This window comes from Montipora capricornis, chromosome 7 (genome assembly GCF_036669925.1).
Source record: "Montipora capricornis isolate CH-2021 chromosome 7, ASM3666992v2, whole genome shotgun sequence".
Taxonomy (NCBI): Eukaryota; Metazoa; Cnidaria; class Anthozoa; order Scleractinia; family Acroporidae; genus Montipora; species Montipora capricornis.
The window spans coordinates 40,456,808-40,469,307 of NC_090889.1; positions in this window are offsets into that span (position 1 = coordinate 40,456,808).

The following is a 12,500-nucleotide window of genomic DNA, read 5'->3' on the forward strand; positions in this document are numbered from 1 at the left end:
TTTTCTGTCAATGATCAATCCTTTTTCAGATACCTTTATTCCAGTGTGGCCAGTTTCAAGTTGCTTGGCTATATACTTCTCTTTGATTATGGGCTCAAGCCTTAAACCTTCTTGACATTGATGGGGTGTTTTACCTTTTGGATTCTACTGAAAAATATCACGTATCAAGCAATAAGGTGCAGTGGTGGATCTTCTGTTTTTAATTTCGCCAAACTTGGATGCTGTTACTCGTGCACATCTGTATTTGAACCACTGTGTATTTTCAGACTGACCCCTTGTTTGTATTTCTATCTCAGATATTTCAGTCTCAGTTATACTAAGTTTTCCAACAAAGTCAGTGCACACCTTTCTGAAATTTTCTTCATTTAAGTCATAATCATCAGAAAAAGATTCGGGAAAAGTCCACTCAGAAATTATATGTTTTTCAATGTAAGAGAAACTGGTGTTTATACACGGGTTCTGGGGCGGAAGGGATTGTGCACATTCTTGGTTGTCATCTTCAGTAACAGATCGCTCACTGTCAGGAGCATCAGCTTGGACAGCTTCACAATGAGACAAGCAAAATCGATTGTCCAAATTTGTATCGAGTGGCTCAATAACGCTTTCCATTTTAATGATTTTGCAAGGAATACCAATGCCACTATCTGCAACCCCCATCTCATTTTGACGTTTTCCGTTTGAATGACAACAATAATCATGATCCTTCAGTATGTTGTCTCGATTTTCCCTTAGTGTTATGTCTTGAGTGACAATGGGCTTGCATTCATTCCCCTCTAACAAATCAATAAGCATTGGTCGGTTCTTTGTTTTTGCTGCTTTTAAGTCCTCAGAAAACTGTTTTATTTGATGTTCATTGACTTTTCTGGCAAAAGAGGGTGCAGCGTCGTACATTTGCTTTTCCACTTTTCTCTGAGTCCTTACCACGTTTTTCTTCCTCGTTTTATCGGCCTTATAATTATGCTTAATCATTAATAACTCATCCAATAGAACTGGTTCGTCCTTTGAAGAATTGGAGCGTGGTATGTGCCACTGTTGTGGTCTTTCAGTGCACGTAAGGTCAGGTGGTATTTCATTCACTTCGCTTTCAGTAAAATCGAGTATTTTGTACAGCAATGCGCCAATATGCTTACATCGACCATTAGCTCCCGCTTTACAGTTACATGCCCCAGACTTCACCTGAGCCGTTTGCTTACTTAGTGATACTCTTGTCCTGTATAGTTTGTTTCTAGTCATGGAGGCCTTTACGCGGCTTTCAAAAAAACAGAAATGTTCATCTGTCGTGTGGTTGAACTTTACCTTTTGCACATGTCCGGCTTTATAGGGCGTAGCCTTCACGCTTGCTTTTGAAAGCACCTCGGCGAACTTTCTTCGAGTTACTTTCCATTTCTCCGGCTAAATGAGCAAACAAATAACAATGCTGATACGGAGGCATTTGTTCCAAGGATAATGTCCAACCATCGCTGGGCCATGTAACTCTCTTGGGAAGATTATTGCTGGTTTTTTGTGATCGAAGCTCGCGCTCAAGTCGAAGTCTACGAAGATGTATCCCTCCATCTGGATCGACGATTTTCTTGTCCTGGCCAGAAACCTGATAATCCTTTCTTCTATTAAAGTCAAAGACACAGCTGGAGCCTAAGAAAATCGCTTTAATTCTTAAAATACTGACAGAAAAATACTGACAGAACTACAAACCTTGCAAGTAATTTTCGTCGACTTCCACCGACATTAGCACCTCGACACTTTAACCAACGTTTAAGTTGTTCATTATGAAAGATTTGAGGATCCTTATTTTTGAACGATACCCCTGGGGCATCGTCCTCAGTCAAAACAATTTTCTTCTTGAAATTCTCGGACTTTGAGTGGCCTTGAATGTCCTTGTTTTCATGACTTTTCGCATCAGTTGCCGCCATTTTTTTAAACTCTCGCGGTCTTTACTACTAAAACCATAAAGCACAGCGCGCGTGACGTCATCATGCAAATGGGTATTATCCTTTCGCAAGCAGTTCGATGAGCCTGTAGTCGGAAAAGAAAATCTTGCAGCGTACTTGAGTCCGACGAATGAATTCTTCTTTCCACTTCGCCACATGTGCGTTCCACGGGAATCCCGAACCATCGAGGTTGGATTCGAGTTCGAGTTCGAGTTGGACTTCGAGTTGGACTTCGAGTTGCGCTTCGAATTAATAATTAAAACGCAAGTATATAATTGATAATAATGTATAATTATTATTTATTATTAATGTTAATAAGCAAAGAGATGTATATAAGCTGGGCGAAGAACAGTTATTCGGGGCAATATTGGGATTTTTCTTTTTTTTTTTCATATGGTTAAGTAATAAAATTGCTGACACATTAAAATATAGAGCAGGGATACAGGTTTTCAACAATGTGTGGTACCTTTTGTCACTGCGAATGAATAATAACAAATTGTCCATATTTGGGGTCGTGGCCCATATATTTACTAATAGACGATTTCATATTATTCAGAATTAAAAATAATTTTAATTGCCTCTCTACATTTCATTTCGCTCTACAAGACAATCATAGGCACTTGCAAAGTAAAAACGCAACGAAAGTGAACTACGATTGACATTTAAAACGAGCTGTCTTTTCACAGTCAGTTTCTAAAACATTTGTTTTGGACCAAACATCAACTTTCAAAAGAACAAATTGTTTATTTCTCTACAAACTGATCTGTCACTGTAATCTAAACTGTAATCTGCTACGTAGACAATAGTTTCCGGTTTTTCTACTTATAACCGAGGAAACTATAGGGGAAGTGAACCTCACTTTTTAACCGTAACTTTCATGTTGATTATTTTTTTGGGCGAGATCTGGAGAAGGTTTTGAAGATTCCTTTCACAGCAAAATTGGAGAACAGGTAACTGTCTTCTTTTTTCTCCAGCTTCTCAGCATTCCTGAATCTCGCCGCTCCTGCGGTCTAGATTTCGCCTTCCGGACCCCGAGTACGGACCGTTCCGAAATTTCCAACTTTCCCAACGTTTCAAGCTTTTTGTTGCACCGTAAAACAAAGTAAAATATAAACATTTAACACAGAGTCAAACAAGTAAGGATTCCGATAGCTCAATTTTGGACCAAAATGTCAAACGTGCACGTACGCCACATTTGCATTGGCTCTTTGCTGGGCTATAACTTGAAGAATACCAGACGTGGAAAGAGGATATCGAAAATGGCAAAATGGGCAACTTTGAGTCCCCTGGTATTAAAGAGTGAGTTTATACTACAATTTGAATTTTCGGAGAATTTAGAGGATTTCTATGGAAAATGTTGCTGGAGAGCAAGGTCTTTCTCTTCAACAACTTTTTCAATACAAATCTTCTCAGTCTTCCAGCAGCGGTATGTTATGAATGGTCGAATTTCTTAGTTTCTTTCTGTCTTAGGTGTTTTTTGTACGAACATCATCCGCCGCCGATGTCTATTTCTTGTTTAAATCAATTGATAGTTTCACCGTCTTCATGTTAGCTACCTAGAGCTGGAGGTCACCGGCCGCATCATTCACAACACTGTTAATCTGGAACCTTTGCAGCTGGATACCGGTTTTCACTTCGGGCTATTTTGTAGTTTTAACCCGATATTGCCTCGCATCCACGTTAGATTACATTGTAATGCAAATGAGAAAAAAAACTAACCGTGAAAGGGGCTATTGGGAGACATCATTACTTATATTAAATATTTGTGTATCATCAGCTATGAACTAATCTTGGACTGAAGCCCAATTGGTAACAAATCATCAAGGAAAATATTAAAAAGAAGAGGGACTAAGATAGACCCTTGTGGAATACCTCTTAGAAGTCGGGTCCAGTCAAAATTTAACTCTGTGAAAACGATCAGTAACATAATCCCCTATAAGCGAACAACTATTACATGATAATCCATAAGAAGCAAGTTCAGCTATAGGCCAGCTGACAAAAAGTGAGACAGCTTATCCCCAAAAACATGTTTCAACTGACTTCCAATAACCCGCTCAAAGATATTGTAGCCTACTTTCATCAACAAGGGTTTTTTGAGACAATAGCCCTTTTCACGGTTAGTTTCTCTCATTTGCATTACAATGTAATCTAGCATGCATGTGAGGCAATTTCGGGCTATTTTGCAGTTTTAACCCGAAATTGCCTCGCACCCACGTTAGATTACATTGTAATGCAAATGAGAAAAACTAACCGTGAAAAGGGCTATTAAGAATAAAAAATACGTCAAAAAAAACAAAAAAAACGAACGACGTTTCGACCGCGCATCGGTCAAGCCTATTTTGTTCACAGAAACATTAAGGAATTCCGCACAATTTAAGTTATTTCCCGCACAATTTTAATTTGTTTTGCCGCACTCCGGGATATTCGGAAAGAAAACGAGTGCTCCCGAACAGGAGTCGATAACCTTCCGATAACTAGTTCGGGTGCTCAACCACTCAGGGCTACAGGAGACCCATGTGAGCCACACCATTAAAATGCGTTCAGATTACAAATTGGGGAAATCAACTCAACTCACATCAAATGTTGGTTTTTGCAAACCTCTTATACCTGGGAAACAAACTGAGAATACATTGGCTCCGATCTCCTCTGCCCCCTTCTTCTCTCAACAAATTCCGTTCGAAAACTGAAGGTTCTTGGTCCAGCGTAAGATAAGTGTCCGGGGGTGAAAATTTCCATAGCCTGATTAACCTGAACCTGGCAAAGGTTTTATGGAAACTAAAGAGTTAAGTGTGTAGTAGCTAAGAATTTAGTTCTGGTTGCCTTAGCAACGAATCTCCCTAAGTGAGATTTCACTTGGTTCAAAATTTAGGCCACAAGAAGAGTGTTCCTGGTTTGCTTGCCTTAGTCAACTATTATTTCGTTTTTTCGTACTTAACAATTTAGGACAAAAAAATGAAACTCATACCTCTTGATGAACAGAGCATGTTGAATACACGACTCTCTTTACCAAAGGAAAGGACAACGCATGGTTCAAGACTGATAACTGAAACTTGGTGAGAGATTCAAGTCCCTTCTACGGAGGAAGCGAAAGAGAAAATCAAAATAATACAAAGAAACTATAACAAAAGATACATTTTCAAGAATACTGAGGAGAAAATATAGCAATTGCATGGAGAAGCCCTAAAAAATGCAGGACTTCAACGGGGTTTGAGCCTGTAACCTCGCGATGCCGGTGCGATGCTCTAACCGACTGAGCTATGAAGCCACTGATATTGGGAGCTGGTTATTTGGGGTTCAAATGTTCCTGTGTCTGAACGAATCAACGAACGAAATGATATATGCAATGAATCATATATTGAACTGCGGATATGAAATCAAGTGAAGGTATCCTCGCAGTTATATGAACGCAATTTTAGCAATTGCACAGGGAAGCCTATTGCGTTCATAGATCATAGCTTCCCTTGATTGTATATCCGCAGTTCAATATGTGATTCATTTCATATATCATTTCGTTCGTTGACAATAGTAGTAATCAAAGATTCATGATCATAACGGAAAGCAAGAACACTAAATTGTGTGCAACGTGCTGTAAAACGAGTCCCAAAAATGTAAGAAAATGAAAGAGAATGTAGCATCCCATCTTTAATCCAATCACTCAAATGAATGTAGCTTTGACAAACAAAACTAATATTCGCTACATTACATTAGACACTTCATGGAAAACTCCTTTTTTTAGAATGCACATTTTCCAGAACATTAAGCCTTACTGACAAATAAAGCTGAGTATGTACCTTTTTTTCAGCTGTTTCTTGTTCCTCATCTACAAGTAAATCCATTCTGGTCGTGATACCAGACCCACTGCAAGATGGATCAACCACAATGTACTCTACTTTTCTGTATTTCTTGTCAAAGGGATCAAGCTGACACATTCCAAATTAAAGGATTTGACGAGAACATGGGCATACTTGAAAAGGTTGGCTAGTGAAAGTTCTTAAAATTGGTCTCCCTTCGTCTTTAGACTACATACATGTAAATGTGACAATGCACGCGGACGTGTTCATACGTTCATATTAAAGCTAAGAATAACTGGACTTCAAGTACTATCCGAGTCTCCCTTTCTATAACCTTTATTTTCCCTTGACTTTGGCTTCTCCGACATGAGATGAAACGATTCGTTCCTTGTTTCTCTTTTAAAGAGAATTCTTTAGAAATGGAATTAAAAACTAGGTTTGAACGACAAATTTTTCATACCAACGATGATCTCGAAAATTCTGAGTATATTCTATCACTTCCACCCCTCGCCACTTGTCTCAATCATGACAAACGTGAAAATGGTACCTTTTACTTCCAAAGAAAATTTTCATTTACCTCTGGATTATCGCATCCAACCATTTCACCATAAGATACCTAGAAAGCAAATCCAGAAAAACCACTGTTAGTACTTACATAAAACTCATCGTCATCAAACTTAATCACGGAATCTTTTTCAGCCGAAAGGGATTTTACAAGGAGCCGCGTATTGTCACTAAGGCAGAGAATAACCTAATACCGAACACTATGCTAAAAAAACGTTTAAATATCCTATACGTCCAATTAATTATGGCAGTATCAAACTTTTAGACCAGTGGCCTGCTTAGCCTCGACGACTAACGGATTCCTCTATGTGGCAGTGCCCATATAATTTTACACTAAAAATTAAAGTGTAAGACTGCATGAGGTTCGCCACCCGCCAGTTCAGATGGAAATTATACTACATAGTACACTATAACAACTAAATTAACTGCATGGTTATAGAATAAAATAGAATCACGATAGGAGTTAAAGATAAAAAGCTTGTGGGTTGTGTACTTAACAAAGTAATTACATTTCTAAAACATCCTAAGTAAGAAGCTATAATACAGTAAAACATTAACATCTAAATTTTTTAAATTTTTTACATCTCAACTCAAAAATATGTATAATTAGTTAATCTATTCCTAACTGCTGAGCCTGATAAACCAGTAAAGTGATCCTGAAGTGATCATTTCTCCTGAGTAGACTACGAAGATTTTTAGTGTCGATACTACCTACATTTTTAACATAATGGTTGACAAAGTTCCAAAGCACTGAGCCTCGATATGCTAGTGAGTCCTTTAACAATCTAGTATTGAATCTGGGTATCATGATTGCTTCTTGGTCTCTTACTGAATAGCTGTATTCCTGCATCTACTTCACAAGTTACATCGAACTGTATGAGGTGCATTACCCGCCAGTTCAGATGGAAATTATACTACATTGTACACTATAGCAACTAAATTAACTAAATGGTTAGATCTACTTTACAAGTTACATCACGAAACTGTATGAGGTGCGCCACCCGCCAGTTCAGATGGAAGTTGTACTACATAGTACACTATAACAACTAAATGAACTGCATGGTGAGATCTACTTTACTTTCAATGTCATAAAAGAAGCAAACCACACGAAATGTAAATAGAGTAGGTCAAAGGAAAACCTCAACACATGATAGAAACAAATACATAACAATCAAACTTCATCACAACGATGGAACACAACACGTAATCATCAAACCTCGTCACATAATAACAAATCTTACCACATAAATGACAAAAACACACCACAAGAAAAACTTGAAGACCAAAAGAATAAAGATTACATAAGAAAGTTATACCTTTCCATAATTCTTTCTTGTTCTCCACTGTATTCTACTACTTCCATTTCATCATTAACCCTAAAGCAACCCAAATCCTGACCATCTTCATTGAATTAATGACATGCAACTGTAGGAAGTTTAGATTTGACTTAAACTTATAGAAAAAAGGGGTAAACTCCACTTAAACAATTGAAACAAAGGAAAAACTGTTGGCCTAGCAGTACTAGCCTAATAAGGTCATTTAAACAATGTGGAGTGATCAGTTCTTACCTGTAATCTGTCTTTCGCTTCAGACTGAAGTGTTGCTAGTGGTTGTCTGTAGTTGACTGGCTGGCCGCACTATGTTGCTGAGTAATAAATAGGTGTATCTTCATCAGTAAGAACAAATGGAGACCTTACACTAATATCTTCAAGGGATATTTGTGCTGAATTGTAATCTAACCTTGCACAGCTCTATTAATTTCGTTATTCTCATTTCTTTCCTGAATCAAATAGCCAATTTGAATAAATCAGTCCAATTCCACGGAACAACACTTTATATTCAGCCTGTGTGGTGACCGACTGGGAAAAAACCGATTGGAAAACGAAACCAAACCGGAACAAACGAACTAAGAATTGAACAATAATATTATTATTGCAAAAGTAGACAAAGTACACCAATTAAACCAATGGAATAATAAACAAAGATAAAGTTATCTGGGCTATAGGTTGCACAGCTCTTCACAGTCTGGGTTCAGCAATGGTTTACTCATGTATGAAGTTCTCTTCTATTTAGCCTTACACGAATGTTTTCACTTCACTTCCTCTAAACATATCTCGGTAAAAAACAGCCGCCATTTTTGTAATATCACGCCCCTGGTGAGTCATGGTGGTGGTCAACTAGAAAGCCTTCGCTACTTTGACCACCAGACACATTTTATAACCTGTACTGTAATTATTTTATCTTGTAACCATGTGTTGTGACTATACTTTTCTTTCTATGTTAATGTTATGTAAATAGTGTGAAATAAAAAATGAACCATGGGTAGTACTAGTCCTTTACACTTACCTGGCGCTGTTGTCGCGCGAGAAAATCAATTTTCCTTACAATCTTCAATTTTGGTCCAACATTACGAATTACGGAATAAGTTATGCTCCCAAATCACTACCGGTATAACTTTCTAAGAGGCCAAGCAAAGAATTCCTCATAAATTTCCATGCATGAAAGAAAGATATATTTCTTGAATTCCCCGCACCCAAAGAACTGACAACAGAAATGCGGTGCGGGATAAGCAGACAATACTTAGCCCATTTATTGAACTAACCAACTAATCACAAAACAAAACACAAATGTTTACACTGTTTAGACACCAAAAAATCAAACAAACTGTATACGTTTGATGCGGCCAAAGTAAATTGAATAAACAAAACCACTTATAATAACTGTCAATTACTAGGAAAAAACAATTAAAATCGTTATGAGGAAAAGGATTACAGGATTTCAATCAAAATATAAAAAAGAACAAAATTTAACTGTCCGCTTGTAAAAAACCACAATGAAACTTGTTTACTGTTCAGCGACTGTATACTTGCTACTTTGCATATCACACTTTCTTGTCATAATCTCATGCCGGCACTTAAAACACACTGCCGACAAACGCACCTGCGCTTGAACAATTATATTAAATTTTAAGGCGGGAAGTTGAGGTCGCCTCGCCAACGAACAAATACCACAACATTATGTTTATGAAGTTAGGTAGATTTCACCTATTCTGCGCGCCGGCATATCATTTTCCGGGAGAAGTATTCTAACTGACCGTCGCCGGGACCCAAGGTCTTGATTTGGGTGACATAACGAGCTAACAGTGCCTTCCATTTGTGTCTCAAATCTAAGGAACGTCAAAACACTGCAACAATTCTTTCGTTTTCAACGTAACAGAAAACAGCTTGTACCTTTTTATGTATTTTAATACATCGTCCTTTGGTGCGAATTGTAGTCGATCCAAAAACACTTGGATCGACTACAATACGCACCAAAGAACGATGAGAACATCATGACCCTCAAAACTTAACAATAGAAGTAACGAACACAGTTTACTCACCACGAAAGGATTCAGCATATTTGTTGTATGGGGCTCCTAAACTGGTAAGCCATTCGCCTACTTCCTCTTCCTATTGTTAAACTATGGACAGTAGAGGAAGTCGGCAGGTACAAAACACAGGTCACAGGTCACAGGTCATTGTTTTTCCAATACAGGAAGTATCCTAAGCTAACCTTAGGCCTAATTAGGCCTAAACAAATGTTTTTAGGCCTAAGGTTAGCTTTTATGAATGTTTAGGATACTTTCTGTCTTGGTAAAACAATGACCTGTGACCTGTGACCTGTGCCCTGTGACCTGTGTTTTGTACCTGCCGACTTCCTCTACTGTCCATAGTTTAACAATGATGTCGCCTTTTTGACCGGAAATGTTTGTCAAAAGACGTAAATACCGCAGCAAATCACATGGCTCGAAGTGACATTTGAAACCGGAAACAAACCTCTTGAATTTCACCATGCAGCTGACATCCATGCTTGTTACGAATCAGATTTTTAGGAGCTTAAAAAAACCACGGGTACTGGCTCACATTCGTAGTCGGTGTTCGCACGACCCAAATTTTCTTGTCATTTGTGGTAGACCTGGGTACAGCAAGACTTACAAACTCTTTTCAAGTTTTGAATCTCATTTTTCCCTCAACCATCCTGAACTTATTTAGGAAACGGATGGCATCATTTGAGGTTTCTGGTCAAACAGTTTTTCCTTTGTTTGAATTGTTTAAGTGGAGTTTACCCTTTTTTTTTCTATAAGTTTAAGTCAAATTTAAACTTCCTACAGTTGTATGTCATTAATTCAATGAAGATGGTCAGGATTTGGGTTGCTTTAGGGTTAATGATGAAATGGAAGTAGTAGAATACAGTGGAGAACAAGAAAGAATTATGGAAAGCTAAAACTTCCTTATGTAATCTTTATTCTTTTGGTCTTCAAGTTTTTTCTTGTGGTGTGTTTTTGTCATTATGTGGTAAGATTTGTTATTATGTGACGAGGTTTGATGATTACGTGTTGTGTTCCATCGTGGTGATAAAGTTTGATTGTTATGTATTTGTTTCTATCATGTGTTGAGGTCTTCTTTTGACCTACTCTATTTACATTTCGTGTGGTGTGCTTCTTTTATGACATTGAAAGTAAAGTAGATCTCACCATGCAGTGCATTTAGTTGTTATATATTGTACTATGTAGTATAATTTCCATCGGAACTGGCGGGTGGCACACCTCATACAAGTTGATGTAACTTGTAAAGTAGATCTAACCATTCAGTTAATTTAGTTGTTATAGTGTACTATGTAGTATAATTTCCATCTGAACTGGCGGGTGGTGCACCTCATACAGTTTGATGTAAGTTGTAAAGTAGATCTAACCATTCAGTTAATTTAGTTGTTATAGTGTACTATGTAATATAATTTCCATCTGAACTGACGGGTAATGCACCTCATACAGTTCGATGTAACTTGTAAAGTAGATCTAACCATTCAGTTAATTTAGTTGTTATAGTGTACTATGTAGTATAATTTCCATCTGAACTGACGGGTAATGCACCTCATACAGTTTGATGTAACTTGTAAAGTAGATGTGGAAATGCAGCTATTCTGTAAGAGACCAAGAAGAAATCATGATACCCAGATTCAATACTAGATATTTTAAGGACTCACTAGCATATCGAGGCTCAGTGCTTTGGAACTTTGTCAACCATTATCTTAAGTTGAGATGTAAAAAATTTAAAAAATTCAGATGTTAATGTTTTACTGTATTGTAGCTTCTTACTTAGGATGTTTTAGAAATGTAATTACTTTGTTAAGTACTCGACCCCACAAGCTTTTTAGCTTTAACTCCTATCGTGATTCTATTTTATTCTATAACCATGCAGTTAATTTAGTTGTTATAGTGTACTATGTAGTATAATTTCCATCTGAACTGGCGTGTGGCGCACCTCATGCAGTTCGATGTAACTTGCACCTTCTATAATGTTTATAACATCGGTTCTTTTGCACTTCATTTTATATATGCAGGTTGTGCCCACTGAACAAGAGCTACCTGGGTTGAAGCAAGATTCTCCTCCATTTATCCTCATTGCGGGCGAACTCCCGAATGATGATGACATTTTTATCGTTGCAAAAGGCGAACGAATACTAAACGTTTCGGGAGGCCACCTCGTTGCTCTTAAATGTTTAGTTTGTTTTTATTATACTCAAGTCTGCACAAATACATACATTTTCTTGCCAAAGCACGCTCTCCAAATCTTCGATTCATACAAAATTCCTGTCAATGCGACAGAACTTGGTTCTATGTACCTTCTTCGATCGTGTGCGATCACGATCGCAGACGATCGAAGAACTTAACACTTAACTTTTGTTATCAGAAGGCCTGTGCAAAAAAAATCATTTTTCTTCAGAAGCACGTTCTACAAATCTTTGATTCCCAAAAAAACCCTGTCAAAGTTACAGTTTTTATTAACAAACTAAGCAAGTAGGTAGTTGCGGGAAATTTGGAAAGAGATGGAGAACTAAGACCTAACAAGCATTAGTGTAAATACACAGGTGATTATACAAAATCGTGCGCTCTCATTGGCTCGCTATCTCGGATTATCAGCCGATAATCACCTCGACGGACAAAATGGCTGCCAGTAGTCTTTTTGCCACTGTAAGTGAAGATGATTTTGTGTTGAAATGTTTTTTTTTTCTCTTTTTTGAAATAATCGAAATAATCACCTGTGTATTTAAACTAAAACAATTATTCGCCTTAGGCTCAGTGATTATCGGTGAATGTTCACCTCGACTTCGTCTCGGTGAAAATTCACCGATAATCACTTCGCCTTCGGCGAATAATTGTTCCATTTAAGGATCTCAT